The following is a 27,659-nucleotide window of genomic DNA, read 5'->3' as shown; positions in this document are numbered from 1 at the left end:
GTGCCCAGTATGGATGCAGTGTTGAGGTGCACAGTAAAGCACTACTATTTGTGTCAAGTATGGAAGCATTATTTAGGTACCTAGTATGGAAGCATTATTTAGGTGCCCAGTATGGAGGCATTATTTACAGCTACAGCACTCTAGAATACATCGTGTTTTTTCTCCTCTTCTATGACTTTTTTGCTAGTGGTGCTTGTTTAGGTGCAGGAAGTTACTCATCATGGGTTCACGTAAATAGGTGCTGAGAAGGCTAAAATACATCTAGACTGCAGACAAGCAGAAATACAGCTGAAGCGTCTGACTCTGCTCAACAACATTCTCCAGCAGCGGTAAGTGACAATCATGATTCTTACACTTTTCCTTCACCCCTAGGTGCTCATTCCCAATTGAACCAACCATACACCATTACTCTAAACTTTCTAGCCTGAAGTCTGTATCACAACTAATCTACATGAATAGGGTATTGCTGAGCTGGTGTATCTACTATTGATGGGCGAGCAATAAAATGCTTGGGTGCTCGTTGCTTGGGTCGAGCAAATTGGAATGCTCGGTTGCTCGACTGGAGCAATGAGCCTAATGTAAGTCTATGGGAAACTCGGGGGTCTTTAGAGGGACTAGAAATTGTGGAAAATGATGGGAACAGTGCTCAAATGGCATGGGAACGTCATGGGGAAGACCCCTGGAAGCATTTCTGACTCCCAGGTTGCTGCTGTGAACAATGTTGTCAGAGTCTTACGCCACTTTTACAGACTCACAATAAAACATACAATTACAAAACCAAAATGGATTTTCCTGGGAAATATGTTAAAGAACATCCTTTCCAGGGTAATGACTTGTATATAAGGCAAAATAAATAACCAAAAACAAAAATGTTCCTCCACACCTTGGACTATGTTCACACATAGCGTTTTTGATGCGTTTTTGAACTTTAGCATTGCTTTCAACTAAGACAAAAGCATTCACTGGGAAATGTAATTTTAACTTTTTTCAACCTTAGCTGGCCATGTGGTGTGTGACACATCATCAGACACATCCTGTTTCATTTATGAAGGATGGTCTCTGAAAGTTACAAAGCCTATTTTTATAGGGCCATCAAGTGGCCTTTACTATTAATCCATCAGCCGGCTATGCTTTGTTGTTCCCATTATTAAACAGTGGGTCTCCTATACTGTTCTTGGCTATGCAGTGTATGGCAGGGCTGCCAAAAATTAGGATGCACCTCAATACCTCTTTGATGAGATGTACAGGAGGGTCTCCTGAGAACAATGTTTCCATTATTATGAAGTGGTTTTCCTAACTGTTTGCCTATGCAGTGAATGCAAGGCCTGGCCAAAATTTAGACGCACACCAATAACACTTTGAAGCCATGTATGGGAGGGCCACCTGAAAGCAATGTTCCATTAGGAAGTTGGTACTCCCAAACTGTTTGCCTATCCACTGAATGCAAGGCCTGCCCTGCACCAAATTTAGACTCACCCTAATACCCCTTTGAAGAGCTTTACAGTATGCCACCTGAAAGCAGTGTTCCCATTATTATGAAGTTGGTACTCCCATACTGGTTGCCTATGCAGTGAGTGCAAGGCCTGCCCCAAATTTGGGCGCACCCCAAATAACCGTTTGAACATACGAACAGGAGGGCCACCTGAAAGCAATGTTCCCATTATTAGGAAGTTGGTACTCCCATACTGTTTGCCTATGCACTGAATACAAGGCCTGCCCTGCACCAAATTGAGACGCACTCCAATAACCCTGTTGTGAGTTCATTTTCCACTTCACCTTTGATGTCTGATGAACTCCCTCTGCTGGTGAAGAGAGGTAGTGAAATTGATTGGGATGGGAAGAACCTGTTATCTGAACAGGCGGAGTGTGATTGGACATCTGGAATTTCTGAGTGGATATAAGGCAGCCGACGCCCTGCAAGGTTTGCTGGCGATCCTTTCTGCTCTGAGCTCTGGCATCCAGTTTTAGTTCCTGTTTTGCCCTGCTATTGTTCCATGAGATTTTGTCTGGTTTCCTTGGTGTTTGTATACAGCCAGTCCTGGTTTGGACTGGCTGAATTCCATTTTTGTCTCTGATCAGTTGATCTCTTTGCTCTGTTTTCAGAATATACCTGAGTGCTGATATAGTGATTTTGAAGTCTAGCGACTTCAGGGCCTTTTTTCCTATCAGACGGTTGGGACATTTTTGTAGGGTTTTTTGCGGATTGCAGCCAGCATCTTTTCTGTCCTGTCCTATCTAGTTAGTTGGGCCCCATCATTTGCTCTGCCAGTCTTTCTGTCTGTGTTTGTGTTTTCATCTGTTTTTCACCGACAATACATGTTGGGGGCTGTCTATTGCTTTGGGGTCTGCTCTAGGGCAGTTTAGATTTCCCCTTTCTTTCTTTAGGCTTATGTAGTTCTCCAGCTGTGACGAGGGGTCTAGGGCACCGTAGGAACCCCCCACGGCTACTGTTAGTTGTGGTGAATAGGATCAGGGGTCTGCAATCCGATAGCTACCAACCTCTCCGGTTTTCTGGACTTAGCTTGTATTTTTGTTTTCTCCTCCTCTGGTGACTCATTCATAACAGAATCACCAGCCATACCGCAGATCCTAGGGTACTCAATTGCAGGAAAGAATTGTAAAAAAAAAAAAAAAGTGTCAGAATTTTTTTTAGTGTATGTTTTTTCCTCTATTTCTTTGAGGCCGTAGGAGGAATTTTTTCTCAATGGAGATTGATCGGTTGTCTGATCGTGTGGAGCGGCTTGCTGCTGAAGTGCGGGGAATTTCCGCCTATCTTGCTCATTCACATGCTGCAGAACTAAAGATCCCTACTCCTGATGTGTTTTTTGGGGATCGGTCTAAATTTCTGAATTTTAAGAATAATTGTAAATTATTTTTTGCCTTGAAGCCTAACTCATCGGGGAGCTCCGCGCAGCAGGTTAAAATTGTCATCTCTTTGCTGCGCGGCGATCCCCAGGATTGGGCGTTTTCTTTGAAACCTGATGATCCTATTCTGACTAATGTGGATGCATTTTTTCAGGCCTTGGGGTTGTTGTATGATGAACCTAATGCTATTGTTCAGGCTGAAAAGGCCCTGTTGGCATTGAGCTAGGGTCAGGATTCTGCAGAGTTGTACTGTCAAAAATTCCGAAAGTGGGCGGTCCTTACTACCTGGAATGATGGTGCCTTGGCAGCTCTCTTTCGGAAGGGTTTGTCAGAAACCGTAAAAGATACTATGGTGGGATTTCCTGTTCCCTCTGGTCTTGACGATTCTATGTCATTAGCCATTCAGGTTGATCGGCGTTGGCGTGAACGTAAAACTGTACGAGAGGTGTTGCCACCTGTTGAACGAATGTCTGAACCTATGCAATGTGATAGAGTTTTGTCTAGGGAGCAATGTCGGGAGTTCAGAAGGCGCAATAAGCTGTGTTTTTTCTGTGGAGATGCCTCTCATATGATTTCTGTCTGCCTTAAATGAGAGAAACGTTTTGCACACACATTTGCTGTGGGTGGTGTTCAACCTAAGTTTCTTCTGGCAATTACTCTGATCTGCTCCCTGTCCACATTTTCTGCTAAGGCTTTTGTGGATTCGGGAGCAGCTCTGAACCTGATGGACTTGGATTTTGCTAAACGTTGTGGGTTTCCTATGACACCTCTGCAGACGCCTATCCCTTTGAGGGGTATTGATGCTACTCCTTTGGCGAAGAATAAACCTCAGTTTTGGACCCAAGGGTCGACTTTTCAATTTATCTGTACCCGAGCACGAGGCTATTCGATCCTATATTAAGGAGTCGTTGGAGAAGGGTCATATTAGACCATCCTCTTCACCCTTAGGTGCTGTTTTTTTTTTGTGGCCAAGAAAGATGGTTCATTAAGGACTTGTATTGACTATCGTTCCCGCAACAAAATTACTGTTAAATATCAGTATCCGTTACCCCTGATTTCTGATCTATTCTCCAGAGTTAAAGGTGCTTGCTGGTTTACCAAGCTTGACCTCAGGGGGGCGTATAATCTTATTCGCATTAAACAGGGGGATGAATGGAAGACGGCATTTAATACTCCGGAGGTACATTTTGAGTACCTGGTGATGCCTTTTGGGCTCACTAATGCCCCTTCTGTCTTCCAGTGCTTCATGAATGATATTTTCCGAGACTTTGTGGATACATTTTTGATCATCTATCTGGATGATATTTTGATCATTTCCAAGGACTGGGACTCTCATGTGGAACATGTTCGTACTGTGTTCCGGATTTTGAGGGAGAATTCCCTGTATGTCAAGGGATCGAAATGCCTTTTTGGTGTACAGAGGATTTCATTTTTGGGATTTATTTTGTATCCGTCAACTATTGAAATGGACCCGGCCAAGGTACAGGCTATTTATGATTGGGTTGAGCCCACTTCTTTGAAGGCCCTCCAGAAGTTTTTGGGTTTTGCTAATTTTTATCGTAAATTTATAGCTAATTTTTCTGGTATTGCCAAACCATTGACTGATTTGACTAAGAAGGGTGCTGATGTGCTGAATTGGTCTCCGGAGGCTGTTTCTACCTTTCAGGAGCTGAAGCGAAGGTTCACTTCTGCCCTGGTTTTGCGGCAACCTGATGTCTCACTCCCGTTTCAGGTAGAGGTGGACACTTCTGAGATTGGTGCAGGAGCTGTTTTGTCCCAAAAAGATCCTGTAACATCTAAAATGAATCCCTGTGCTTTCTTTTCCCGAAAGTTCTCTCCATCCGAACGTAACTATGATGTGGGGAATCGGGAACTGTTAGCCATGAAATGGGCATTTGAGGAGTAGAGACATTGGTTGGAGGGAGCTAAACATCAAGTCGTGGTCCTTACTGACCACAAGAATTTGATTTACCTGGAGTCGGCCAAACGCTTGAATCCTAGACAGGCTAGGTGGGCCTTGTTTTTCACACGTTTTGATTTTGTGGTCTCTTTTCTTCCGGGCACTAAGAATGTCAAGGCAGACGCCCTCTCTAGGAGTTTCTTTGCTGATTCTCCTATTGTGACCAAGCCTGCTACCATCTTAGGTGAGGGGGTAGTTCTTTCTGCCATCTTGCCCGATTTGAGACGTGCTCTGGAAGAATTTTAGGAGGACAAACCTGAGCGTTGTCCCATTGGAAAATTGTATGTTCCTGACCAGTGGAGGAAGAGAGTGATGTCTGAGGTTCATTGCTCTGCATTGGCTGGTCATCCAGGTATTTTTGGTACTAGAGATTTGATGAGTCGGTCTTTTTGGTGGCCCGCCTTGTCTCGTGATGTCAGGAATTTTGTGCATTCCTGTGGGACTTGCTCTCAGTCTAAACCTTGTTCTCGCTCTAGTGGGTTGTTGATGCCTTTGCCGGTGCCCAGGAGGCCATGGACCCATATTTCAATGGATTTTATCTCTGATATGCCTGTCTCTCAGAGGATGACTGTTATTTGGGTGATTTGTGATAGATTCTCTAAGATGGTCCATCTTGTACCACTCCCTAAGTTGCCATCTTCCTCAGAGTTGGTGCCCTTGTTTTTGCAACAGGTGGTTCGCTTGCACGGGATTCCTGAGAACATTGTATCTGACAGAGGAGTTCAATTTGTGTCTAGATTTTGGAGGACTTTCTGATCCAAGCTAGGAAATCGGTTGTCCTTCTCCTCTGCGTTTCACCCTCAGACCAATGGGCAGACGGAGAGAACAAACCAGACTTTGGAGTCATATTTGAGATGTTTTATTTCTGCTGATCAGGATGATTGGGTTTCATTTTTGCCCTTGGCCGAATTTGCTTTAAATAATAGAGCTAGTTCTGCTACTTTGATGTCACCTTTTTTTTGTAACTTTGGGTTTCATCCTCGATTCTCTTCAGGGCAGGTGGAGTCTTCTGCCTGCCCAGGTGTTGACACTGTGGTGGAGAGAATGCACCAGATCTGGGACCAAGTGGTGGATAAGTTGTCTCTCTCCCAGGAAAAGGCCCAGCAGTTTTCCAACCGGCATAGGACCATTGGTCCCCGGTTTAAGGTGGGTGATATGGTTTGGTTGTCATCAAAGAATATCTCTATGAAGGTGGCTTCTCCGAAGTTGAAACCTAGATTTATTGGACCTTACAAGATTTTGGACATTCTTAATCCGGTCTCTTTTCGATTGGCTTTTCCTGTTACATTCAAGATCCATAACGTGTTTCATAAGTCTCTGTTAAAGAGGTTTGTTGAGCCAGTAGTTTCTGTGGTGGCACCTCCTGACCCTGTATTAGTTGAAGGTAATGTGGAATATGAGGTTGAGAAGATACTGGATTCTCGTCTGGTTAGACGGAGACTCCAGTATTTGGTTAAATGGAAGGGTTATGGCCAGGAGGATAATTCTTGGGTCCCTGCATCCGATATTCATGCCGAAAGATTGGTTTGTGCTTTTCATCGGGCCCATCCTGATCGCCCTGGTGGCGTGGATGAGGGATCGGTGACCCCTCCTCAAGGGGGAGGTACTGTTGTGAGTTCATTTTCCCCTTCACCTTTGATGTCTGATGAACTCCCTCTGCTGGTGAAGAGAGGTAGTGAGATTGATTGGGATGGGAAGAACCTGTTATCTGAACAGGCGGAGTGTGATTGGACATCTGGAATTTCTGAGTGGATATAAGGCAGCCGACGTCCTGCAGGGTTTGCTGGTGATCCTTTCTGCTCTGAGCTCTGGCATCCAGTTTTTTAGTTCCTGTTCTACTAAAAGCTAAGTTTTGCCCTGCTATTGTTCCATGAGATTTTGTCTGGTTTCCTTGGTGTTTGTATACAGCCAGTCCTGGTTTGGACTGGCTGAATTCCATTTTTATCTCTGATCAGTTGATCTCTTTGCTCTGTTTTCAGAATATACCTGAGTGCTGATATAGTGATTTTGAAGTCTAGCGACTTCAGGGCCTTTTTTCCTATCAGACGGTTGGGACATTTTTGTAGGGTTTTTTGCGGATTGCAGCCAGCATCTTTTCTGTCCTGTCCTATCTAGTTAGTTGGGCCCCATCGTTTGCTCTGCCTGTCTTTCTGTCTGTGTTTGTATTTTCATCTGTTTTTCACCGACAATACATGTTGGGGGCTGTCTATTGCTTTGGGGTCTGCTCTGAGGCAGTTTAAATTTCCCCTTTCTTTCTTTAGGCTTATGTAGTTCTCCGTCTGTGACGAGGGGTCTAGGGCACCGTAGGAACCCCCCACGGCTACTGTTAGTTGTGGTGAATAGGATCAGGGGTCTGCAATCTGATAGCTACCAACCTCTCCGGTTTTCTGGACTTAGCTTGTATTTTTGTTTTCTCCTCCTCCGGTGACTCATTCATAACAAACCCTTTGAAGAGCCGTAGAGGAGAGCCACCTGAAAGCAATGTTCCCATTATTAGGAAGGCACCAAATTTAGATGCACCCCAATACCCCTTTCAAGACCGTACAGGATGGCCACATGAAAACAATGTTCCCATTATTAGCAATTTCATAAAATACCCTGAGGATAGGTGATATAAAAGGGACAGCACTGCACAGGATCTAAGTGCAAAATTAAAAATATCACAAATAAAAGTGCAGAGCTGATACACTCACCAGACTTAGGTTAAAGAAACAGCGTATTGGCCCTGGGGGAGAATCCCAACCAAGGTCCTAGTTACCCGGTCTGCTGCACAGCTCCTGGTCCACGAGGCGATCCTCAATCTTCTCTTCTTGACTTCTGACCTGCTCATCCGTCTTCCGTTCCTGTTTTGGATTGTTCTCTCTGGCTCTGACCTTTGGCATGTTTCTGGCTGTGATTTTGTGTGTCCTCTTGTTACCGCGCTCCAGACCAGCTTTTAGACCTCTGGCTTGCTTCAGACCTTGCTCCTGCCTTCCCCTCTGATGCTGTGTTCCTGGCTGTTGCTGACTTGGCTTATACGACCTCTCTACTGCCCCCTAGCGGTGTTTGCTCGGCTCTACAGGTCTTTGGTTGAGGTGAGCTCCTGTTACCTCCCTTCCTCATCCTCTGGTGGTTGTCCCTGTATTGCACGACAGCTGGTACTTCTTTATCAGGGCCTGCTTGATGGCCTCATAGTCTCCATCTTGGTCTGGTGGGAGAGAAGCAAACGCCTCCAGGGCTTTTCCTCTGAGCCCTGGGGTTAGGTATCAGGCCCATTGGTCCCCAGGCAGCTGGTACTGTCTGTAGGCTTTCTCAAATCCCCACAGAAAAATGTCCAAGTTCCCGTCCTTTTCCATCACAGGAAAATTCTCTGGCCGGGGTTTAGGGAACTGAGCGTTGCTGGACTCACTGCCAACTGCAGTTCATGGTCTCTCCGAGCTTGGGCCTCGGCGGCCTCTCATTGGGCTTGGGCCTGTCACTCGGCTCTCTCGGACTCTCACTGGGCTTAGGCCTGTCACTCACCCCTCTCCTGGTTTTGCTGGATCAGCTGCAGATGTCCATCATGATCGTCTGCATGGAGTTGCTCCAAGGCCATCCACGGGTGGGGGTCCACACTACCCTGGCTGTGAGTAGGGCTTGCAGTCACCAGTTGGACCTCTGCAGCAGCACCACTTGCTCTTGGGCCACATTCTGGGTCACCAGGGCTTTGGTGACGGACTGGCTCTGCGGCACATTGCATCAGTGCAGCAACCAGTTGGCCCTTGGTTTTGCCCATGGAGTCAATCCATTCGTGCAAGCTGTCATGAACAGAGTTGTTTGGTTGCCCCTAGTTCGTCAGGGATCCTATTTTATGACCCCACTCCAGTTCCTGTTTTGGAACTTGCGGCTCTCTGGTGCCCCCTCACCCTCAGGTCAGTTAGGGAACTGCACCTAGGGTAATCAGTTGGCAGATGGGCAGCCTGGATGTGTACTGGCTATTAGGCACCCTGCAGCAAGGGAAATATAACTACTCCCAGCTGGAGCCAGGCAATGCACTTATAAAACCCGTTCCATCACTGCAAACTTTGCCCAACAAGCCCAGGACATGGCACCGCCACCAGCTCCTATTTCTATTATTAGTAATGGGTTAGGTGCCAACCCAATTAGTAGCGAATTTAGCCTCAGAGGACGTTAATGTACGTTATAGAGCAAGGAGAAACTAAGCTAGTAATTTTATAGATTTTACTTCAAAAGGTAGGCAGTGTTTACAAAAGGTATAAAAAGATATTATAAAGGGAGACAATCATATATATAAGTGATCACAAAATAACAGGGATTAAAAGAAGAAAAACACTTACAGTTGCTTAAATCATTTCATAGCAGACCATGTGGTGTGGGGGAGGGGCAATACATCAAAATGCATCACAGAGCCTCTCTGTATCAGGCTTCAAGGGCAAAGACCCCTGCAAAATGAGATCCCACGATCTTATACCCCCTGGTCGTGACATCACTGAGGGGGCTGAGTTATGGAAGCACTCCTCTTTTTTCAGAGAGACTAACACGTACTGAAAAATCATAAGTATCATATCTCAGGGAGGGAACCACGTAGAGCAATGACGGAACTACCATCCTTCTGAGCACAAGCCTGGTGTTAATTTGAGCCCAAACACGAAGTACCTGTATGGACCATTTAAGTAGGAATCCATTTCTTGGAGTCCGCTGAAGCTGGAGTCTAGAAAACTAAAGGGTGCGTAGCTCTATCGAAGCATATCCCAAATATGTAACTTTTATACGTATAACACCAACTAGGGCAAGATATGCCCTAATATTTAGATCTTAGATCAACTCTATCTTAGACAAAAGAGCAAATGTTTCCCCAACTGCCTTCAGCCAGCGTAGAGCCATAACCTAGTATCACATTACACAGTGTGGAGCTAGAAGGAGCTGGGAGGAGAAGGGGTCAAAAAGCCCACAGCGTGTGTCTTTCACAGACCTAATATATGTAGCAGAGTTCAGTGTGTGTGTGTGTGTGTGAATGGAAAGTTCTAGAAGGGTACTTTGAATGTGAGCATTTTCGTAGTATCATTACACAAGCAAAGGGCAATAATAAATAATAATAATAATAAATTTTATTTCTATAGCGCCGACATATTCCACAGCACTTTACATTTCAGAGGGGATTTGTACAGACAATAGACATTACAGCATAACAATAATCACATAGATTATAACAAATACCAAGAGGAAAGAGGGCCCTGCTCGCAAGCTTACAGTCTATGAGGAAAGAGGTAGACACGAAAGGTGGGTGGTAACAGTTGCCCTGATTGTATGGACCAGCCATAATGTTAAGTGTGTAACAGTACAAACACAGAGGGCTAATGGATGCATAAAGCATGTGGAAACATGATGCGGGAAATCTGGTTATGGTAAAACTTTTGGCTGTGCCACATAGGGATAGATTATGTTAATATATTGAGGCGGTAGGCCAGTCTGAATAAATGCGTTTTCAGGGCACGCTTAAAATTGTCGGGATTGGGGACTAATCGTATTGACCTGGGAAGTGCATTCCAAAGAATTGGCACAGCACGTGTAAAGTCTTGGAGACGGGAGTGGGAGGTTCTGACTATTGAGGATGCTAACCTCAGGTCATCAGCAGAACGGAGGGTGCGGGTAGGGTGGTATACTGAAACAAGGGAGGAGATGTAGGGTGGTGCTGAGCCATGGAGGGCTTTGTGGGTGAGGGTAATAAGTTTATACTGAATTCTGGAGTGGATGGGTAGCCAGTGTAATGACTGGCACAAGGTAGAGGCATCAGTGTAATGATTGGTGAGGAATATGATCCTGGCTGCAGCATTCAAGACAGATTGGAGAGGGGAGAGTTTGGTAAGAGGGAGACCGATTAGAAGAGAGTTACAATAGTCGAGACGAGAAAGAATAAGAGAAACAGTAAGTGTTTTTGCAGAGTCGAAAAGGTCGAATTCTAGAAATGTTTTTGAGGTGCAGATGACAAGAGCGAGCCAGTGATCGAATGTGGGGGGCAAAGGAAAGCTCGGAATCAAGTATGACCCCAAGACAGCGGGCCTGTTGCTGGGGAGTAATGGTGGAACCACACAAAGAAATGGCAATGTCGGGTATAGGTACATTAGTAGAGGGAGGAAACACCAGGAGTTCAGTCTTTGACAGGTTCAGTTTCAGATATAGTGAGTACATGATGTTAGACACAGCGTTTAGACAATCGCCGGTGTTTTCTAGAAAGGCTGGCGTGATGTCAGGAGAGGAAGCGTATAATTGGGTGTCATCAGCATAGAGATGGTACTGGAAACCAAATCTATTGTTTGACCAATAGGGGCAGTGTACAAGGAGAAGAGGAGGGGGCCTAGAACCGATCCTTGAGGAACCCCAACAGTGAGGAGAAGGTGAGAGGAGGAGGAACCGGCAAAAGATACAGTAAAGGAGCGGTCAGAGAGATAGGAGGAGAACCATGAGAGAACGGTGTCCTTGAGGCCAATGGAACGGAGCATAGTGAGGAGGAGCTGATGATCCACAGTGTCGAATGCTGCAGAGAGATCCAAGAGAATTAGCATGGAGTAATGACCATTTGATTTAGCTGTTAGTAGATCATTAGAGACTTTAGTGAGGGCAGTTTCAGTAGAGTGTAGAGAGCGGAAACCGGATTGGAGAGGGTCAAGAAGAGAGTTATCAAAGCGATAGCGGATAAGACGGAAGTGGACCAGGCGTTCCAGGAGTTTAGAGATGAAGGGAAGATTAGAGACAGGTCTATAGTTAGCGGCACAGTTTTGGTCGAGGGATGGTTTTTTAAGTAGTGGATGTATGATGGCATGCTTAAATGAGGAGGGAAAGATACCAGAAGAGAGAGAGGTCAAATATTTTAGTTAGGTGAGGTGTGACAGCAGGGGAAATCGACTGGAGGAGATGTGACGGAAATGGGTCACTGGTGCAAGTGGTTGGGCGAGAAGATGCAAGGAGCCTGCTTACTTCTTCTTCTGTGACTGGTTCAAAATCAGAGAGTGAGCTAGATGCAGTGGGGGAGGGAGGACAGTGCATGGTATGAGATGATTGGGAGATAATTTCCTGTTGAATCTGGTCAATTTTTTCTTTGAAGTAATTGGCCAGATCGTCAGCTCGGAGCTCCGTGGTTGGGGCCTGTACTCTTGGGTTGAGTAGAGAATGAAAAGTGTCAAAAAGACGTTTCGGGTTATTGAACAGTGAGGTGATGAGGGTGTTGAAATAGGCTTGTTTGGAGAGGTGAAGGGCAGTGTTGTATGTTCTAAGCATAAACTTAAAATGGATGAAATCTTTGTGTAGATTGGATTTTCTCCACAGACGTTCGGCGCACCTGGAGCACCGCTGCAGGAAACGTGTTTGCACCGTGTGCCAAGGTTGTCGCCGTCTGCGTTTTGGTGTTCTATTTATAGGGGGTGCAAATTCATCCAGGACACTTTGAAGTGTTTCATTGTAATGCTTCAATGCAGAATCAGGACATGAGAGGGAGGAGATAGGGGCCAATGAAGACTGCAAGTTCTTCAGAAGTTTCTGGGTGTTAATGGTATGTTTCTATAAGTATGGACAGTGGGGGTGACCTGAGCAGCCTGGCAGTTCTTGATAGAGAATGAAAGAAGATTGTGGTCAGAGAGTGGGAGGGGGGAGTTTGCAAAATCATCCACTGCACAAAGCTGAGAGAAGACCAAGTCGAGGGAGTTTCCGTCTTCATGCGTTGGAGAATTAGTAAGCTGCGAAAGGCCAAATGAGGAGGATAGAGATAAAAGGTGAGTAGTAGATGGGGAGAGGGGAAGAGCAATGGGGATGTTGAAATCTCCCATGATGAGGGTAGGGATGTCACAGGAGAGAAAATGTGGAAGCCAAGTGGCAAAATGATCCAAGAACTGATAGGAGGGGCCGAGACAATGATACACCACCGCCACTCGAATGGAGAAGGGGGTGTAGAGTCTGACGGCATGGACCTCAAAAGAAGGGAAGACTAGTGAGGGTAGTTGAGGGATAACCTGAAAGGTACATTTTGGTGATAGGAGCAGACCAACGCCACCACCTGCTCTATTGTCTGATCTTGGGGTATGAGAGAAGTGTAGTCCCCCGTATGAAAGAGCAGCAGCGGTAGAGTCTGACTGCTTGATCCAGGTTTCAGTAAGAGCCAGGAGGTTAAGAGAATTAGAAAGGAAAAAGTCATGAGTGAAGGAGAGTTTGTTACACACTGAGTGAGAATTCCAAAGTGCACAATTAAGAGAGACAGACGGCATGCAGGGAATATTAATAAGATTAGAGGGGTTTCTGAGTGTAGCAGTTGGGGGGTTTGACTTTCTATAACATGGGGGACCTGGGACTAGGAGAAGGAGGATAGAAAGAGTGAGCAGATGGTTAAGTGATTTGTGAGAGCGTCTCTTATGTTGAATGGTAGGACTGACTGGATCTGTGCAATTTAACAATGTGAAAAGAGCGTGAGTGTTATACATGGGAGAGGAAAGGAGCGAGGGGCCGATATGGATGGAGTGTAGAGAGTTAATGCCAGGGTGGTGGATGTGTGTAAATGCAGCGGCCAGGATATAAATTACACAAATGCATATGGTATATATTTGTTGTACTCCTGCCCTGTCTCCTGCCCTGTCTAACTGCCATGTTATATAAGAGTGTCCTTGGACTGCTGCTTATACCAGGCCTCTCCAAACATAGCCATAGTTGCCAAATGAAAGATAGCAGAGAATAATGAATAGAAGGGGAGGGGGTAACTCCTATACACACCGTATTGTGTCAGCACCAATAAACACTGAGTTCATTCTCCAAAACGTTTTGTGCATGGTCCTCGCAAGAACCGTGCAAGTTTTTAGTGAGTGGAATGATTGCTCAAACCAGATCACCAATGCTCTACTATCCCTCCACTCTGCCACCAATATGTCATGAACCGGGGGGGTGTAGTTGCCCCCAGTTTGTCAGGGATTTATTATATTCCACTGTCCAATTCTGGTTTGGAACTTGCAGCTCTCTGGCGCCCCCCTTACCCTCAAGTCAGTCAGGGAACTACACCTAGGATAAGTAGTCGCCAGAAGACTGCTTTTCTGTGTACTGGCTATTGGGCACTCTGCAGGGAGGGCGGTATGTATATCCCCAGTCTCAGGCAGGAAATACACATGTAAATCCTACATTCCGTCACTGCCAGAATCTCCCAAATACCCCAGAACACACTTTGCTGCCACCAGCTCCTCGTTCAACAATTAAAATCAATATCGGGTCAGGAGTCAACCCACACGGTAGCATAGTTTTAGCACGGAGGTCGTGAAAATATATTTATAGACCAAGGAAAATGAAACTAGTAAATTTTATAGATTTACTCCAGAAAATATAGACAGTGTTTACAAAAGTATAAAAGATGTTACAAACGGGACGAGCTACAGTATATACAGGCAATTACACAATAAAAATGGATTAAAAGAAGAACTTAAACTTATGTCAAGTCAATGGCACGCCATGTGGAGGAGGGGGGAGGGGAACCTTCCCAGTGCAACAGGTCAAAATGTACAGCTTTCCATAACTGCTTCCCCGGGCAAAAGACTCCCCTTTGTCTGGGCGTATGAGCTTTAAACCTTTGCCAAGAACTAAGGATGACCTCACAGGGTGGCTGGTTATGCCCCCTTTAGAAAGTTATTAGGAAGTTAAAGTTAAGTCTAAACATGCTGTGGTTGTGTGGCTCAGTCAGGTAGAAATCAGTTTCTCGGATTCTGGTGATTGCCGAAGTTTCAAAACCCACCTGTGGATAGCTTTTATTATGTAAATTCCAAATATATACGTTTCCAGCCTCTATGCCTAATCTGTATTATTATATTCACATTGAAATGAACAAAGGAACTTCCAAAACCATGTGTTTCTAACTTTCTGCTTCTGGCTTGAGCCGGCCATAACAGGGTCTCACGTTACACAAAGCTGGAGTAGGTAGAGGGAGGGGAAATGTTGGTGAGCTCAGTGTCCTTTACAAAACAATGGGGGGAGGGAAAGTGAGCATTGGCTGCAGCCAGTGCTCTGTAGGTAAAATTGGAACAAAAAGAATTACGTAATATTTCCTGACAGAGACAGGCTGAAGTTTGCCAAAGACCATAAGGATTGGAACAAAGAAGACTGAAGTAAGGTATTCTTCTCTGATGAGTCTAATTTTCAGCTTTGTCCAACACCTGGTTGTCTAATGGTTAGACGGAGACCTGGAGAGGCGTAAAACCCACAGTGTCTTGCACCCATTGTGAAATTTGGTAGAGGACCGGTGATGATCTGGGGATGCTTCAGCAAGGTTGGAATTGGGCAGGTTAATCTTTGTGAAGGACGTATGAATCAAACCACATACAAGGCTATCCTGGAAAAACAGTTGATTCCTTCTGCTCATGCAATGTTACCCAACTCTGAGGACTGTTTTTTTCCAGCAGGACAATGCGCCATGCCAAACAGCTAGGTCAGTCAATGTGTGGATGAAGGACCACCACATCAAATCCCAGTCATGGCAAGCCCAATATCCAGACCTGAACCCCATTGAAAACCTCTGGAATGTAATCAAGAGGATGATGGATAGTCACAAGCCATCAAACAAAGAACTGCTTAAATTTTTGTGTCAGGAGTGGCGTAAGGTCACCCAAAAGCAGTGTGAAAGACTGGTGGAAAGCATGCCAAGACGCATGAAAGCTGTGATTAAAAATCATGGTTATTCCACAAAATATTGATTTCTGAACTCTTCCTGAGTTAAAACATTAGTGTTTTGCCTTCATACACGTTGACACGGTGTGCAATCTAGCATACAGCATAAACCACTGTTCTGTGTTCCAAATAAGCAGACTGTTTTCTGTAGTCTAACTTGTTTATTGGTGAACAGTATAGAACATGCGCGGTAAAACTATAAGAAATAAAAACAACATGAGTAAGTATTGGGAAAGTGTGCAGTGATGCAAACATTACATAGGAATACATAAGTCTCTGATTACATTCACTGTGAACTGGCAGCTAAACACTTAATGACATCTCATAACATCTCCTGACTGCTAAACAGTAACTACACCTCTCTAAATCACTGCATTGCAAGAAAACACTGATTCTTACCAGATATGCTTTACCCAATGTGAGAATCGTGTGGGAATAGTGGATGAGGGCAGGTATATCTCACCCAGATTCCTTTCCTATGTGGCCTAGTCTGGTCAGTATCGCACCTGCTTGCTAATGAATAATGGGAGGTGGATATAAAAAGGATGCCAGGTGGTTATGTGAGTGTCTCAGCCTGGGAACACAGAGAGCCTGTCTGTGTGAGAGACACACGTGAGTGAAAGCAGTGCCCACTGCAACTGTGGTATGGCTGGATGGGAGAAGCCCGCCAGTTGGTAGTTAGGTTGTCCATTGTTTAGTTAGTGCCGGACAGGCAAGGATTTGTTTTATGTTTTATTTCCTTTTGCATTGCTCTCACCGTTAATAAACCTGACCCAGAGTCAGTTACACCCGAATCCCAGCTCTGCGCCTGAGTTTCATGCTGAACGCACGTGACCTATGACCCCAGCAAAGCCGATCCCGGAGTGTTTTATCACATTGTGGTGGAAAACGCGGGCATCAAGTTGCAAGCATGAGCATGGAGGACGTGGTGAAAGCGCTGGTACAGTCCACCGCCGTCCAGCAAGAAGCTAATCGGGTGATGATGGCCCAGCTGAAGGAGTTGGTGGACATGACAGCTACCGATCGTTCGCTTCTCCAGCAGGTGGCGCAGCGCCTGGCAAGCCTGCATGAGGTTAACCTGGAAGCCGAGTCGAGAGTGATTCACGCGAGTCGGTACTGGCAGAAGATGACGACCGAAGATGACGTCGAGGCATACCTGACCAGTGACCACGTTTGAACGGATGGCGGTGCGAGAAAAATGGCCGAAGGCACGATGGCCGGCCTGATTGCCCCGTTTCTTTCCGGTGAGGCCCAAAAGGCATATTATGACTTGGAACCTGAAGCTGCGCAGTACTTTGACAAATTGAAAGCCGAGATCTTGGCCCGGCTGGGAGTGACGACTGCTGTCCGTGCACAGAGAGTGCATCAATGGACTTATCAGCCGGATAAACCACCGCGGTCACAGATGTTCGACCTGACCCACGTGACGAAGAAGTGGCTACAACCCGAGGTGTTGACAGCGCCAGAGATAATCCAGAGAGTCGTCATGGACAAGTACCTGAGAGCTCTACCGCCAGCCCTGAGGAAGTGGGTAAGCCATGGAAATCCTACGACGGCAGATCAACTGGTGGATCTGGTTGAACGTTACTCCGTGGTGGATGGACTCCGAGACGATGCTACCCCACCTCGCTCTTCATCATCTCCACATGGAACCGGTAAGACTGTTCCAGGGAGTAGGGGAGATGGAAAAATCCCTAAGACAGTGGGGGAGGAAAACGGGACTGCCCGCACTGCAAGGCCAAGAGTAACGAACTATGGTCTAAGCAAGGGGCCCGTTAGGTGTTTCCGCTGACAAGAGATGGGACATATTGCTGCGAACTGTCCGGTCACTACTGAACCCATGCAGTGCGACGTCACAGACTCTAAAAACCGCATGTCTATGGTTGCACGGGTAGTGAGTGTGAATGCCGGTCAAAAGGATGTGGAAAAACACTTGTGTGATTTAACTTTTGATGGCAAAAATGTGGTGGCATTGTTAGACTCGGGAAGTGTGGTGACTCTGGTGAAGGCCAGTCTGGTGTCAGCCCCGACTGGACCATCAGACAAATTTTCTGTAACGTGTGTGCATGGAGACACCTGTTCGTACCTCACCACGGTCATATGCATTACTACTTCCTATGGGTCTGTGCAACATAAAGTGGGACTCGTCCCGGCGTTATTGCATGATGTTATCCTGGGCCGGGATTTTCACCACTTCTGGCAATTGTGGGAGAATCAGTTGATACCCCAGGATAATAATGTACATGATTTGTCTCCCCGGGCGCGTGTGGGTCCCGAACCCCTGGAAGAGGTCCCCGTTTGCCGGATTTAGAAGTTCAGAAAGATGACTTCCAAAGCGAGCAAATAAAGGATCCTACCCTTTCTCAGGCTAGGACAAATGTAAAAGTGATAAATGGGGTACCCGTAGAACCTGGCTCTAGGCTGGCATATCCTTACATGGTTCTGGAGAATGATTTACTCTATCAGATAGAGAAAAAGGGGGAAGACACGGTACAACTATTAGTCGTGCCAAAACCCTACCGGAGGCAGGTGCTAGACCTGGCCCACGGACATGTGATGGGAGGTCACCTGGGTGTCCAGAAAACCACCAAAAGGATATTACACTGTTTTGTTTGGCCCGGCATTCATCACGATGTTCGTGTATATTGTGAGTCTTGTCCTGACTGCCAAGCCTCTGCACCTAAGCCCCGGTTCTGTAGCCCTTTGGTACCCCTACCTATTATTGAAGTCCCGTTTGAGAGGATTGGGATGGATTTAGTTGGGCCCCTTCCACGGTCTGCACATGGACACCAACATATCCTGGTCATCTTGGATTATGCCACTCATTACCCGGAGGCCATACCTTTGCGTAACACGGCCACCAAGACGATTGCCAAGGAACTGGTGCATGTGTTTAGTCGGGTCGGTATACCAAAACAGATACTCACCGACCAGGGGACCCCCTTTATGTCCAGGGTAATGAAGGAGCTCTGCCGATTGTTACAAATCGAACCGTTACGCACATCCGTGTATCACCCTCAAACAGACGGGTTGGTCGAACGGTTCAATAAAACTCTGAAGCAGATGCTGAGAAAGGCGATAGACAAGGATGGGAAGAACTGGGACTATTTACTTCCGTATTTGCTTTTTGCCATCAGGGAAGTGCCCCAGTCTTCCACGGGGTTCTTGCCTTTCGAGTTATTGTACGCCCGACGTCCTCGCGGACTGTTAGACGTTGCAAAAGAAACCTGGGAGGGTCAGGTCACTCCGTTTAAAACGGTGATAGATCACGTCACACAAATGCAGGACCGTATTGCGGCTGTTATACCTATCGTCAAAGAACACATGATACAGGCTCAAGGAGCCCAAAAAAGAATCTATGATAGGGGCGCCAAGATCCGTACGTTTGCACCCGGAGATAGGGTGTTGATCCTGGTCCCCACGGTGGACAGTAAGTTCCTGGCAAAGTGGCAGGGCCCCTTTGAGATCAAGGAAAGAGTTGGTGAAGTAAACTACAAAGTATACCAGGCAGGTAAACGGAAACCTGAACAGATTTATCATGTAAATCTGATAAAGCCCTGGAAGGATCAGTCTGCCTTGTCAGCGGAGCTGGCCCGTCCTGTCTGCTCGCATACCGTACATGAGGTACAGGTTGCAGAGACTCTCTCGGAGCGGCAAAAGACTGAGGTCAGGCAGTTTCTACTTCACAACCAAAAGTTTTTCTCAGAAAAACCCGGGCAGACTATGCTAATGAAACATGACATCGTAACGGAACCTGGTGTCACAGTTCACGTAAAGCCCTACCGAATCCCGGAAGCGCGCCGTGAAGCCGTTTCCCGAGAAGTGAAGGCAATGTTAGAGTTAGGAGTCATTGAGGAATCGCACAGTGCATGGTCCAGCCCAATTGTGCTAATTCCTAAACCGGACGGCACCATCCGGTTCTGCAATGACTTCAGGAAACTGAATGCGGTCTCAAAATTTGATGCCTATCCTATGCCCCGGGTCGACGAGTTAATAGATCGGTTAGGAAAAGCCCGGTATATTACGACCCTAGATCTAGCAAAGGGGTATTGGCAGATCCCTCTGGCTGAGGCTGCCAGAGAAAAGACGGCATTTGCTACGCCGGAAGGTTTATTTCAGTATGTGTATATGCCGTTTGGACTGCACGGGGCACCGGCGACCTTTCAGAGACTGATGGATCGAGTCCTGAGGCCACATAGGCGGTACGCTTTGGCCTATTTGGATGACATTGTCATTTACAGCTTGGACTGGGAGACTCATCTCCAGAAAGTACAAGCTGTGATTGACGACCTGTGGGAGGCAGGTCTAACCGCGAACCCCAAGAAATGTCACATCGGGCTAGAAGAAGCCCGGTATTTGGGGTATGTAATCGGGAGGGGTGTTGTTAAACCCCAGGTTGATAAGATTCAGGCGGTTCAGGACTGGCCACAACCTGTCAACAAGAAGCAGGTGCAAGCCTTCCTGGGGATCGCCGGCTATTATCGCCGATTCATACCCAATTTTGCAGCCATCGCTACCCCCCTGACGGATCTTACAAAAGGGAAAGACTCCGTCATGATTAAATGGAGTTTAGCGGCTGAAGAAGCCTTCCATAGCCTAAAACGGGCACTTTGCTCTCAGCCCGTACTGGTGACTCCGGACTTCCGCAGCGAGTTTGTGGTACAAACGGATGCCTCTGATACCAGTATCGGGGCCGTACTCTCACAAGTGAGGGACGGAGTGGAACACCCAGTCCTCTATCTCAGCAGGAAGCTGAATAAACACGAGCAAAGGTATGCAGTCGTTGAAAAAGAGTGCCTCGCCATTAAGTGGGCTCTAGAGGCCCTCAAATATTACCTGGTGGGCCGAAAGTTCAGGCTGATCACTGACCATGCCCCTCTCAAGTGGATGCCCTTGAACAAGGAACGGAATAGCCGGGTGACCCGGTGGTTTCTTGCCCTGCAGGCCTACACTTTTACGGTGGAGCACCGCCCAGGGGTACAGATGGGAAATGCAGATGCCCTGTCTTGAGTGCACTGTTTGGCGGGTGTCATTGCTCGACCGGAGTGGTCTGAGCAGAGGGGGGGATATGTGAGAATCATGTGGGAATAGTGGATGAGGGCAGGTATATCTCGCCCAGATTCCTTTCCTATGTGGCCTAGTCTGGTCAGTATCGCACCTGCTTGCTAATGAATAATGGGAGGTGGATATAAAAAGGATGCCAGGTGGTTGTGTGAGTGTCTCAGCCTGGGAACACAGAGAGCCTGTCTGTGTGAGAGACACACGTGAGTGAAAGCAGTGCCCACTGCAACTGTGGTTTGGCTGGACGGGAGAAGCCCGCCAGTTGGTAGTTAGGTTGTCCATTGTTTAGTTAGTGCCAGACAGGCAAGGATTTGTTTTATGTTTTATTTCCTTTTGCATTGCTTTCACCGTTAATAAACCTGACCCAGAGTCAGTTACACCCGAATCCCAGCTCTGCGCCTGAGTTTCATGCTGAACGCACGTGACCTATGACCCCAGCAAAGCCGATCCCGGAGTGTTTTATCACACCAGATAGCTACTCAAGTAGAGAAGTTACAGGAACACGAAGGTTAACAGGAGGACAAAAATAACACGTGCGTCCTATGAGATACACAAAAAGAAAATGGCATCTCCCTCATCCCAGAATACACTGCTTCGTTCCCACAAGCATTGCTTCAATCCCACGTGCATTGCTTCTGTTAAAGTCACAGACTGTAAATGCTATCAAATACACTGCTATAAATTCAGCCACCACTAGATGGTGCTATAACTAACCCAGCACATAATACAAACATGTAGCCCTATTCAGAGCACATAACACAACAGACTGCCCTATATCCAGAGGGCAGAACACTCCCCGCTTGGCATCAACTGATGTCACTTACAGGCTCTTTTGGCGAAAGCAGCAGAATTAGCTCCACAACTAGTCTGAGGAATAGTTTACTCTCCCCAGCCTTCCACACTTTGACCTCGACCTTGCGCACCTTTTCATCTTTGCTTGGGAATATCTTGGTGATGAGGCCTAGAGGCCACTCATTTCGTTGTGACTGACTGTCCTTTATGAGCACAAGATCACTGAGTTTGATGTTCAGCTTGTTGATCTGCCTAGGCTGTAATATGGAGAGGTATTGCTATCTCCATCTGTCCCAGAAAGTATTGGAGAGACTTTGAACGTGTCTCCATTGATGTCTGTAGAGGTCCTTGTTGCTGAATTCTCCCAGTGGAACACTGGGAGTGTTGGTTTTCTGAGTAAGTAACATGGCAGGAGTGAGAATGGTTGGATCTTCAGCGTCACTGGAGAGTGCAGTCAATGGTCTGGCATTTTCCAGGCTTGGAGCAGTAAAGACGTGCTAGCAGTGATGTCATCCTTTACAAGGCTTCTGACTGGTGGGTTATGTTGATTTGTAGGACTGAGCTACATGAATTAAGCAAGCAATGGTACGAACAAGCGAGCTCCAGGTTGAAAACCTGCTGAAATGGTGGGATTTCAGGTAATTGTCTGAAGTCACCGTATGAAGAACGGATACCTGAGGGCGGATTTCTTCATCTGCATCTAGGTCTACCAGTTCAAACGTGTCTGGTTCATCACTGTAAGGCATTGAACGGTATAAGAATTCAGGGCCCGTAAACCAGGTTGTGTCCTTAAGGTGTCTAGATTCAACAGATCTAGTAGCGTGGTCTGCAGGATTGTGGTGTGTGGACACATAGCGCCACTGTTTAGGGCAAGTGGACTTCCTGATCCTTAGCACCCGATTGCTGATGAAAACATAAAAGCGTTGAGTTTCATTGCAAATGTACACAAGCACTACCTTGCTGTCTGAGTAGAATTCAACGTCCTTGATTTCCAGGTCCATTTCTGTCGAGATAAGTTCAGCTAACTCTACGGCTAGCACAGCCGCACAGTTCTAGTCTGGGAATTGTGTGCTCCTGGACTGGCACTAGTTTTGTTCGGCTCATAACAAGCCTTACATGGCATTATTCTTTAATGTCAATAGTTTTCAGATATGCTACTGCTGTAATCGCTTTGGTTGAGGCATCACAGAAGATACAGAGCCTTTGCATCTTGACCTCTGTTGATGGTATAGAAGCGTATGGTCGTGCCACATAAAGATTTGACAAGGCCTACAAAGATTTCTTCCATCTTACCCACAAATCTCTCTTCTCCATGGGAAGCGGATCATCCCATTCAGACATCTCTTAGGGTACTGTCACACTTAGCGATGCACCAGCGATCCCGACCAGCGATATGATGCTGTCAGGATCGCTGGTGCATCGCTAAGGCTGGTTTCACATTTGCGCTTTTGTGCGCAGCGCATCGTGCGCACCCGTGCGCATGCGCACTGCGCACCTATGTTTAACATGACGTGCGCATGGTCTTGCGCACACTTGCGTTTTCGTGCGCATGCGTTTTTTTGTCTTTTGCGCCAGGCGCGCCAGACGCAACATGTTGGATTTTTTGGTGCGCCCTGTCTCGGCAAAAAAACGCATGCGCACGCTTGCGCACGGAATGCGCAAAAACGACACATTGAAGTCTATGGTAACGCGTGCGTGCGCATGGTCTTGCGCACGGTTGCGTTTTTTTGCGCATGCGTTTTTGAGTGAAACAAGTCTAGAATGTTCTCTAGACAATGGAAAAAATGTCACACCTAAAAACGCATGTGCATAAAAAAACGCAAACGCATGCAAAAACGCATGTAAAACGCAAGCAACGCTGCGTTTTTTTGACGCATCAGCGTGCGCATGACGTTAAAAAAACGCGCGTTTGTTTTGCGTTTTTCTTTGCGTTTTTTATGCGCCCGATGCGCTGCGCAAAAAAACGCTAATGTGAAACTAGCCTCAGTGGTCGCTAGTGACCTGCCACACAGGCATATCTCACCAGCGACATCGCTGGGGTCGGGGGTCGATACTTACCTGTCACACTAGGCGATCCTGCGTCCTCCCGCCCGCGTCCACACTCGTCGCTCGTCTCTCCACAGGAAGCGCCGCAGGAAGCTGACGACGAGAAACAGTCCAGGACGTTCTCGCGCGATCAGCGATAACCAGCAGGGGAGCCGGTCGTAGGTAAGTATCAGACACAGCGATATCGCTAGCAATATCGCTATAACGTCACAAGTTATAGTGATATTGCTAGAGATATTGCTTAGTGTGACAGGCCCTTTAGGTGAAGTCTCTCAACGTCATTTTACCTTGGATAGTTACAGGGGTTACAAATCCTAGAGGATAGTACAAGCCATTTATCATGGACAGGACGCCTCTGCACGTGAAAGGTTTTTCTTCTTCGTTGATCTGAAAGGTAAATGCATCTCTCTTCAAATCCCAGAGCAAACCAAGGCTCCGTTGCATGGGAAAGGAGTCTGTATTTAAATCCAAGTCTTTCAGATCAGTTGAGTAATCTTGAGAGGGAAAAGCTGCCATCATTTTTTTGGCTGTTGGAAGCAATTTGTGCAGCCTCAAATTGGACAAAGCAAGCATTTCTTGTGTCCTTTTTTAGGAGACTAACTGCCGATTCATCTGTGGGTGTGGATTTCAAGCAGTCATCCACGTAGAAGTCCTTCTCTACGAACGATCTAACATCCGACCAGTACTTTGCTTCGCCCTCTCTGGTTGAATGTCTAAGACCAGAGATTGCGACAGCAGGTGAAGGGTCGTTCCCGAAGATGTGTACTCTCATCCGATACTCCACGATGTCTGTAGGGGTCATTGTCGCTGTACCAGAAAAACCTCAAATAGTTTCTATGTTCTTTCTTGACAAGGAAGCAATGAAACATCTGTTGTATGTCGCCATGAATGCCAATGCATCCTTGCGGAAGCGAAGTACTCCTGGAAGTCTGTTATTGAGGTCTGGGCAAGACAAAAAGACATCGTTTAGTGAGACACCTTCATATCTGGCGCTTGAGTCAAATAATGCTCTTATCTGACCAGGTTTCTTAGAATGATACACGCCAAAAATAGGTAAATACCAACATTCTTCGGAATCTCGAAGTACAGGTGCAATTTCTGCATGGCCATTCTGAAATATTTTCTCCTTGAAGGCAAAGAAGTGCTCTCTCATTTCAGGTGCCTTCTGAAGTTTGCGTTTGAGGGAGACAAATTGACCGTAGACAGGTTCTCTGTTGTTCGGTAAGCATTGCCTCTGGGGTTTAAATGGTAGAGGGGCCATCGAACTCTTTGACTCATCTCTTACCATCTCTCTATCCATGATGTCCAAAAACAGTCTGTCTTCTATGGACATTGCTACCTTGTTGTCTTCTCTTGTTCTGTGAAAAACTGTGCACCCTATGTGATCTCGATCACCGTCACATGCGTGGTCTTCACAGGAAGGATCAGCTAACGGACAAGGTAGAGGAGCATTGTGTGGCAATTCTTTTATCAGGAAGCTACTCTTACATGGCTGGAAGAGAGATGGACGTCCATTTTCAAGAGTATTAGTGAACATACTGCTGACTGAGTTCGGTTTGTGTGCTCCACCTAAACAGACGTCTCCTACAATGACCCATCCCAGGTCAAGTCTCTGAGCATATGGGGCGTTCTGTAGGCCATTAATCTGTCCTCTAGCCTTATGGACTCGTAGTATGTCTCTTCTGAGGAGTAAGACAATCGGAGCTTCTTGATCCAGTTCTGGTATCAGATGGGCTATACGCTTCAGATGAGGATGGTGAGCTGCTACCTCTGGCGTAGGTATCTCAGACCTATTGTCAGGAATCTGGTTGCACTCCAGTATTGATGGCAAGGCTATGCAGGATTGACCATCTATAGACTCTACGTTTAACCCAGTTGCTTTTCTCCCTGCCGTCTCGACAGTACCTGCACATGTTTTCAAGGAGTAAAGAGAACCGGGGCCAGCAATGTTGAAGGTGTCGAAGAGAAATGACTTTGCTAGAGACCTGTTGCTCTGATCATCCAAGATTGCATACATCTTGATTGCCTTATCTCAGTGGCTCGCTGGGTAGACTCTGACAAGGCAGATCTTCAAGCAGGATCTTCCTGTTACAAGTTCCTTACAGATCTCTCTACACTGGGAAGTGATTACAGGAGTGTCTATGTCAGTGAACATCAGCTTTTCACCGCACTCTTCCACTTGCGATGATACCCTTGAGGGTGTTACAGAGTGTAATGCTGTGTTGTGCTCCACGCTACCACATTCCTTGCATTTCACACTGGTTTCACAGTTCTTAGCGAAGTGCGAGGTCGTCGCACAGAATCTGAAACATATCTTGTTTCTTTGAGGAAACCTTTGCGGTTTTCTAGAGACTTTTCCCTGAAGGCTCTGCAGTTTAGCAGAGGATGTGGTTTCTTGTGTAGGGGGCAGTGTTTGCTGAGATCCTGAGGTTTGTCCTGAGGTTTGTCTTCCTCCGGCAGTGCTACGTGACATAGCAATATCAAAACTGGAGTCATTTCTAACTCTTGCTTGTTGAATAGCAAAGTCTACGAACACCTTGAAAGGGGGAAATGAGACCTTATGAGTCTGTTTGTAATGGGAGCCGTGACTGATCCACTTCTCTTGTAGGTTGTAAGGGAGTTTTTGAACAATTGGGTTGACACCTTTGGTGGTGTCCAGGAATGCCAACCCTTCTATCTGAGCAACCTGTACCTCCATTAACAAGTCACTCAGTTCCCTGAGCTTTGGATAACCCTTATTCCCTATTCTGGGAAAATCCTCAAGTCTTTTATACAAAGCATTTTCAATAGCTTCTACTGACCCATACATTGGGGTCGCCCTGGCACACCCAGGGCAGCGGGGCACTAGGTACCGGGCCGGTGTCGAGGCGGGAATGTGTCACAGCAGCGGTGACCCAGTCCGTGGCCCTGGGCGCCCAATATCAATGGCGGTGATGTTAAAGGTGTTAAAGTTTATATAAAGAGTTTGTGACGCCACCTGTGGTCTTTGGCAAGTAAGGTGGTAAGCCAACGCTGCATGTAGATCCGCTGAGACTGATGGTGTGGTGCAGCAGAGATGGTATAGCTCCCCACAGGTGGAGCTGAAGTCCCAGGGCAGTGTAGGTGCAATGGATGAGGAGAGGCGCAGAATGGTATTGAGGTTGGTACCCAGGTGTAGTGGTGCTGGAATAACTGGAGGACACCAGAGTATGCGGTTCCAAAGCTTTACTCACTGTTTGCAGTTCACACAACTGCCTGCCTCTGTGCTGTGTTCTCCAGGTCAGGGCTCCAGCCAACCTCCAGGCAGGATAGGATTCTCCCTTCCACACTCCGCCAACATGTACCTTACTGAACGACTCCTCCAATGTGCCTTTAGGTGCGAAGCACTCCAGTACTTAGTTAACCTGGAATGCCTCTCTCTAGGTGTTCCTAGTCTCTACTTGTATGACAGACAGCTGTAGCCTGCTTCGGGGACTCCACTCTACGTCCCGGCTCTCTATCCGTGTTGCTGTTGTGTCGCAAGTCTATGATGGGAGCAAGGCGTTAGCAGCTCACTACTCCTCCGGTGCCTGTTGCCGGATATGAAGATCCAATCAACCTCGGGGACCGGGCCCCGGCCTTTGCGCTCTCTGGACTGGAAGGGTTCTCTCTCTTTCTCAACCTGCTTCCCACCGTCCTTCTATTCTCCTTCGTTCCAATCTGTTCTATCTCTCTCTTATGGAATCTGTAGTCTTCAGTCTACAGAAGGAGACTTCTCCTTCTCTTCCTTTCCTGAGGAGCTCTTTCCACTAAGACCAGTCCTCAGCCTCTCCTGACTGACTGCCTTCCTCCGCCTTGAGCTCCTCTCAGGCTGACCTGCTGTCAGCCTGCTCTCTCTCTCAGACCCCCGTCTGACTGACTTGAAATCCTACACTTTCCCTCTCTTTTATAGCTAACTCCACCTGCCTCCCCAGCACCTCTTGAGTTATGAAGCCAGGGACCACAAAAGGCACCCCATGACCTTTCCAGCATAAAGCATGGATGGGTCCCTGCTGAACTATCCTGTGTGTGGGGTGCAGGTGTGGTCAGGAGTTCCCACCCTACCTGGATGGTGGGGCACTACACCTTAGGAGAAGGTGCAGTACCTCTGTGGCGACTGAAGCCTCAGGGGCGCCACATACCCCCCTGTTAAACACAGCACATCCGCGGGCTGCAAGACAACAAAAGGTATAATACAGGAACACACAAAAATTTTTAAATGCTGTTCAACAATGCTTATCTAATCTTCCTAATGTAGGTAGCACATTTCTTA

The 27,659-nt window shown here is 46.9% G+C and overlaps 1 protein-coding gene across 1 annotated transcript in view; it reads left to right on the top strand.

The window, feature by feature from the left end:
* Window positions 1-231: 231 nt before the first annotated feature.
* LOC141055610 (C-X-C chemokine receptor type 6-like) overlaps window positions 232-27,659 on the top strand; it is a 126,718-nt gene continuing 99,290 nt past the window's right edge. Inside the window, exon 1 of the mRNA XM_073552258.1 lies at window positions 232-329. The gene's annotated coding sequence lies outside the window, so the exon portion shown is untranslated. The remainder of the gene's footprint in view (window positions 330-27,659) is intronic.

This window comes from Dendrobates tinctorius, unplaced genomic scaffold (assembly GCF_039654945.1).
Source record: "Dendrobates tinctorius isolate UK_male_01 unplaced genomic scaffold, ASM3965494v1 ptg000189l, whole genome shotgun sequence".
Classification (NCBI taxonomy): Eukaryota; Metazoa; Chordata; class Amphibia; order Anura; family Dendrobatidae; genus Dendrobates; species Dendrobates tinctorius.
This window is presented reverse-complemented; position numbering and strand designations above follow the sequence as displayed.